This window comes from Babylonia areolata, chromosome 15, assembly GCF_041734735.1.
Source record: "Babylonia areolata isolate BAREFJ2019XMU chromosome 15, ASM4173473v1, whole genome shotgun sequence".
Taxonomy (NCBI): Eukaryota; Metazoa; Mollusca; class Gastropoda; order Neogastropoda; family Buccinidae; genus Babylonia; species Babylonia areolata.
Window position 1 is genome coordinate 16,100,949 of NC_134890.1, and position 7,119 is coordinate 16,108,067.

At 43.2% G+C, this 7,119-nt stretch overlaps 1 long non-coding RNA gene across 1 annotated transcript in view; it reads left to right on the top strand.

The window, feature by feature from the left end:
- The window catches only part of LOC143290192 (uncharacterized), a 57,626-nt gene that overhangs the window by 23,243 nt on the left and 27,264 nt on the right, over positions 1-7,119 (top strand). The window contains exon 2 of the long non-coding RNA XR_013056349.1: positions 6,814-6,907. This is a non-coding gene — a long non-coding RNA (uncharacterized LOC143290192). The remainder of the gene's footprint in view (positions 1-6,813; positions 6,908-7,119) is intronic.

Consider the following 7,119-nt stretch of genomic DNA (forward strand, 5'->3'; position numbering starts at 1 on the left):
TCTGTTTTGCACCATTTTGTTCTGATTAGTACCCACTATGTCACCAGTGCTTTACAGCGAATGACATTAAACATTTCAGTGTTCAGTGTTCAGTTCTCTCTCTCTCTCTCTGTCCATTAAGATGTTGTTGTTGTAAAATGCAAATCTATCAAAATGGAGTTTTTTTTTTTAAATGTTAAAAAAAATAAAATAAATGACTGTCTCCGTGCGGATTCTATATCAACCACTTAGGGGGAAAAAAAACCGATTATCATAAACTTGGAAATGATTATGACCATTACATGTAGACTTATGTGTTGTTAATCTCCAAACGCTCTCTCCTAAATACGAGAAAACAGCCACAATTGGAAACAATTATGACAAAAAAGTTTAGACATTTGTTTTGTTTTGCTTCTTTAAACTCTGAGCGCGATTTTTTTTTTTTAATCCATCGCAGGAAATTAATTAATATAGACTTGTAAAACATGACCATTATTGTATAGATTGCAATGTTGACTATCTCTAAGCGTTTTCTATATCAACCACTGGAAAAAGGATTAATAAAAACTTGGAAATATGACCACAAGCCTATTCATGGACAGTCATATTGATCTTCAAACGCTTTCGATGACGAGAAAAGACATTGATACAACATTAGAAATATGACCACAATAATATATAAACAGCTATGTTAATCAGCATCAAACGCTCTCTTTTAACCAAACCACGGGAACACACACACACACACACACACACACACACACACACACACACACACACACACACACACACACACACACACACACACACACACACACACACACACACAAACTGGAAATACGACCATTTTACAAACAAAGATCCTTCAGCCAACATCATTTTATCTAGCGTCCATAAACCATGTAAACGATAGCACCACTTTGTTCATGAATTATGTGCAACTGTACCGAGCTGTTGTAAGTTTGTTTGTTTGTTTTTTTGTTGTTGTTTTTTTTTTATGTTTCTGTTGTCATCTGGTAGATACTTTCAGTTTTCAGACTTTCTGTTTTCAGGCAGCAATACACATCAGCTTTTTTTTTTTTTCTTCTTTTTTCGTGTTTTGTTGTTGGCTTTTTTTTCTTTTTTTTTTTTTTTTTTGGGGGTGTGTGTGGGGGGAGGGGAGGGGGGCATTGGGGAGGGGGGGAGGGGGGGCACTTTAAATTACACGTTTAGTATATTGATATAGGAGACGCAGTGCCGGAACCGGTTTTCAGGCGATGGATTTCTGATCCTAGTTTTCGTTTACCTGTGTATCTGGGTCGAGGCCTCGAAGTTGAGGCACGATGTTGTGTCCTTGTCATTTTTAAAGTGACGCCCCGGCCACCCCAAAGTTGTGATCGGGAAACACCTGGCTTCGGTCGGATAATGTTATAATTATTAGAAAGACGGACAAAAGAGAGGACTGAGCCCCCCCGCACTCCTCTATTATTAATTGTGCCGAGCGCTAGCTAGCCACATTCAATGGCTGTGAAGTCACTGCTCTGATGGCCGTGAAAGTCTACGAATGTATTGTAATGTATTCTTCTTCTTCTTCTTCTTCTTCGTCACAACAGATTTCTCTGTGTGAAATTCGGGCTGCTCTCCCCAGGGAGAGCGCGTTGCTCAAGTGAGAGCGCCCCCCCCCCCCCCCCCCCTTTTTTTTTCTTTTTTTTTTTTTTCCTGCCTGCAATTTTTAATTGTTTTCCTATCGAAGTGGATCTTTACGCAGAATTTTGCCAGGGACAACCTTTTTTTGTTGCCGTGGGTTCTTTTACGTGCGCTAAATGCATGCTGCACACGGGACATCGGTTTATCGTCTCATCCGAATGAATAGCGTCCAGACAACCACTCAAGTTCTAGTGGAGGGGGAGAAAATACTGGCGACTGTGCCGGGTTTCGTACCAGTACGCTCAGATTCTCTCTCTTGCTAGGCGAACGCGTTACCTCTAGGCCACCACTCCACTTAAATCTTTAAACCTTGACCTTTAACCTTTATATATATTGACATAAAATATTGGAATATAATTCAACTCGGCCAATGAACAAGATTGACATTTTTGTGCATCTGTTTACTTTTTTAACTTTGTATAGGAATAGACGCGTAGGAATATGCGGCACAACCATAGCGACAAACAGTTAGACGGACGGACGGACGGACGGACGGATAGACAGACAGACGGACAGACAGATGCAGAGACAGACCGACAGGACAGGATGGACGGACGGATTTCAATACACCAGTTCCAACGTTATCATGCATGTACATGTATATGAATTATGGTGATATTTCTGTCTCTCATTTCTCTCTTTCGCTAGATCTCTCTCGTCTTACTTTCACCACCCCCCCCCCCCCCCCGCCGCCCCCCCCCCTCCCCATTGTTCTCTGTCTCTGTCTGTCTGTCTGTGTCTGTCTGTCTCTCTTTCGCTTTTTCTCTGTCCCTCTCCATTAGTCCCCCACCCACCCCCTCCTCCTCTTTCTCTTGTCTCTGTCTCTCTCTCTCATTATTGTTTGACAATAATTGTTCTGTGTTGTTTCCATTTCATATGCTTTTTAGATCCTTTCAATTAACTGGTCTTAGTGATGGAAAGAAGTGTCAATTTGAGACAAAAGGGGGAAAAGTCAATAAATGACAAGTGTTAACTACCCAGAAGCTGTTTATGCTTAGGGGCTTAGCCATTATTTATTATTGCCACGCTAAACGTGTCGACAACAAGAGAGGTTTTGAGGCATACGTTTGTGGATAATTTTGTAGTTTTACGATTTTTGTATCATGGGTGGGTTTTTTTTTGTTTGTTGTTGTTGTTTTTTTTCCCCTCACCTTCACCTCCACCTTTTTTTTTTTTTTTGTTGTTGACAAAATTGTGTGATACTGTTATCAGTTGGGGAAATGGTTATTTCTTACTTTTGATCTTGTGTTGTAAATTGTAACTTTTTTTTTCTTTCTTTTTATTTTCAATCCTTTTTTTTTTTCATGTGTATACGTTTTACTCTCTCTCTCTCTCTTTTAATATGTACGTATGTATGCACACACACACACACACACACACACACACACACACACACACACACACACACACACACACACACACACACACACACACACACACACACACACCGTATTTAACGTGGCTGATCAAGTTGATCTTGGTAGTGTTATTTCACAAGTTATGGACGTAGATGCAGACACGGGTACGCAGGACACTGGGGCAAGGCAAGGCAAGGCAAGGCAAGGCAATGCAATGCAAGGCAATGCAAGGCAAGGAGTTTATTTCGTGTGCCCCCTGGGGGGGCATTGAAACATTACATACGTTCATCATTTTACACACGTATCCAATAAATACAAAAAACGAGTGATGTCAAAAACAAAGAAGTAGGCTCATTCGTTCAGTCACTTAATATACACATTGACAAGTACTATTTCACTCATACTACAAACATACAACAACAAAAAAATCCAGCAAAAAATCAATTAACTCACTCAGTACGGCCAGTCCTCTCTTCTCCTCTACACAGACCCCTCGGATGTCCAATGGGTGTCTGAATGACCCAACCTTTAGCTTCCGTCGTCAGAACTGTGGTATTCTTTGTCAACATTCACCTCTTCAGTATAAGAGTGTTCCGCTTGCAATATTTTGATGATGGTAATTGGGATGAAACGCTGTTAACGTCGTCTCTTTCGCCGTTCGTATGGAGAGAGTTAAAACGAAAGAAAAAAAAAATCGTAACAATAGACAAAACATTAATAAAGAGAGCTGCGAATAGCAGACACCAAGGATTTAAGTTTTAACAGTATTCTTTCGTTGTTGTTGGGTTTTTTTTTTTTCTCCAGAAAATAATAGCTGGAATTTAATGGTGTTTGGGCGGATTCTATGATACCTAGATAAAACATTGAGGAAAGTGAACAGAAACATAGCAACTAGTTCTTCTTTTGTTTTTGAATCATCTGCTTAATTCCACCACCACCACCACCACCTCGACCCCGCCCACCCCCACCCCCACCTACCCCCTTCCACGCCACATCTCCTTCCCCATGTGCACTTCCCGCCCCCTCCACTACCATTTATTAAAAGAAAAAAAAAATTCTGTTTGTTCTTTTCAGAGTGGCATTCATTGCATCCATATGCCGAATCTCTAATAGGGAAGATCTTGCAGTGTGTGTGTGTGTGTGTGTGTGTGTGTGTGTGTGTGTGTGTGTGTGTGTGTGTGTGTGTGTGTGTGTGTGTGTATTGGTTCGTTGTGTTTTCCTAGTCGGTGTAGTTTTCAAATAGCCCTGAAAAATGGCTTCTTTATGCATGTATTCAGAAGTCTTATTGGCAGTTTTTGTGAGTGTGTGTGTGTGTGTGTGTGTGTGTGTGTGTGTGTGTGTGTGTGTGTTGTTTTATTGTGTGTTTTTCTCTCCCCCATTGCATGAATTCCCTAACACACACACACACACACACACACACACACACACACACACACACACACACACACACACACACACACATCCCCTCATATCATATGAGTCTGTTTATAGCCTTCTTCAGCCTTTTGCCTGGATACGTTGAAATATATATTTTTTTTTATCATTGGTATTCTTCGTGAGTGTTTGCTAATATTTTGGCAAGCTTCCAGTCTAGAGATGTATCTGGAAGTGAGAGTCCGAGACAGAGACAGAGACAGCAAGAGAGAGAGAGAGAGAGAGAGAGAGAGGGAGAGAGAGATCGAGAGAGGCCGACAGTCTCTGTCTGTGTATCTCTCTCTTTCTCCCTCTCTCTCTCTCTCTCTGTCTCTGTCTGTCTGTCTGCCTCTCTCTCTCTCTCTCTCTCTCTCTCTCTCTCTCTCTCTGAGGAAGTCAGAGACATTCTGAACAGAACCATTCCTCACTCAGCGCACTTGGTCTCATTGGACAAGAGAGTTAAAAAAATAAAATAAATAAAAAGAAAAAAAGAAGATAAAAGAAAAAAAAAAATGCGCCAGACCAAAGCCAACAGTAACTACAGAACCCGCGAACACTTGACAACAGAAAATAATGAAGTCAATCGCAAGCAGTATGAAACGCGAATCAAGAGATTTGAATATTCATCACCACCACCACCACCACAACAACAACCACCACCACCACCACCACCACCAGAATGTTATTTGAGAAAGGACCCTCTACGCATCCCCAACTCTCACTCCACCTCCCCTCCCCTACCCCCCTTACCTCCCCCCCCCTATTACCCCACGCCCCCCCCCCCCCCCCAAAAAAAAAACAAAAAAAAACAAAAACAAAAAAACAAAACAAAAAAAAAACCACCCCCCAAATAAAAACAAAACAAGAAAAAACACCCAACACCCCTCGACCTAAATTCTCCTGCACTATTCATCTCCATCTCTCCAACATCTTCTTCCCAAGCATTCTCATAACTCCTTCTCATAAGTGTGTGTGTGTGTGTGTGTGTGTGTGTGTGTGTGTGTGTGTGTTGGGTAGAGACAGAGTGTGTGCATGTGTATGGATATGAATGCATGAATGCGTTCGTTTTATTACTTTTTACGATGTTAATGATGATGATGGTGATCATTCTTCGTTGTAGTAGCAGTAGATGTAGCAGTGTTAACAAAAATTATTATTTTTGTGTCGTTATCGTTAATGTTGTTATTGTTATTGTTGTCACAGGGACAGATTGGAAGACTGGGCGATGCCTAAAACCTTTATCCTTGAGTAATGAAGTTTTTGAATCTGGAATGTTGAATTTTGAATCTTGTCCCAATTTTGACTCCACCCCTCCCTCCTTCTCTCTTTCCCTTTCTGTCTTCGTACCTCTGTCTACCTGTCTCTGTTCGTTCTTCTGTTTTTTTTGTGTTTTTTTTTCGAATTGTGATTTCAGATGTAACCCCCCTCTCTCTCTCTCTCTCTCTCTCTCTTCTTTCTCTGTGTGTGTCTCTCTCTTTCTCTCTCTCTCTCTCTGTCTCTCCGAGTCTCTTTCTCTCAGACAGATACAGAAGACAGACAAATACAGAGACAAAGACCGACAGGATAGGATGGACGGACAGGACTTCAAAGAACCACGACACCAACAAAGTGAACAGTGTGGTGCCCCCCCCCCCCAACCCCCCACGCCCCCCTTCCCTTCCCCTCACACCCCCTCCCTACCTCGTCCCGCCCCCCCCCCCCCAACTTCCCCATTCCCTTCTCCACACACACACACACACACACACACACACATCTCATTCGTGAAGCCTCCCCCACCACCCACCCCCTCCAACCCCTCCTCCTCCTCCTCCTCCTCATCTTCCCCCCACCACCAACCACCCCCTACCCTTGTTAATAAAATTGACCCCTTGCTGGGCCTTGTCTCGTCTCCAAGTCTTGGATTATAATATTGGGGGTTGCGGCCCGACCCTCCTGACTCGCTCCCTTCCACTCCCCTCCCCGCTCCTCCGCTCCCCCCCCCACCCAACCCCCCGCCCCTTCTTACACCCCCCCCCCCCCCCCTCCATCCACTCCCCTCCCACTCCTTCCATCTCACGTCCTCTTCATCCTTAATAAAGTCTCTCCCGTCTCTCTCTCGTCTCCATCGTCAGCTCCCCTCCTCCACCCTATACCAGTTAGACCGGCGAGCGGTCACTTGCTTGCAGTTGAGAGCGTGAATTTTACGACTGTCAATCAAACGGTTTCTCTCTCCCTCTCCCCCCCTCCCCCACCTTACCTCCGCCCCTTACTTCTGTGTGTGTGTCTCTGTCGTTGTCTCTCTGTCTCTCTGTTTCTGTCTCTGTCTCTGTCTCTCTCCCGCCGCCACCACCACCACCACCCTCTATTAACTTTACTTCCCTTCCTTTCTTCCCTTCAGATCACTTGCTGGACTATGCACGCGCGAGACAGTGCCTCGGTTGCCTTGACAGCACGAGCGTGCGTGCGCCGGCGCAGAGGGAGTGAATAAGTTTGTGAGTGTTGTTCTTTTTTTTCTTGTTTCTTTTTTTAGAGCGTGTGTGTGCCTTTTTTTCTTTTTAATAGTAACGCCGGTTGTGGTGTTTTATTCTATTTCATTCCATCCCGGTATATTTTATTTATTTATTTATCTATTTATTGTGTATCGCTCGCTTTGGTTTATTATTACTGGATAATTTTATTTCTTTTGTCTTCTCCTGAAGTGGCT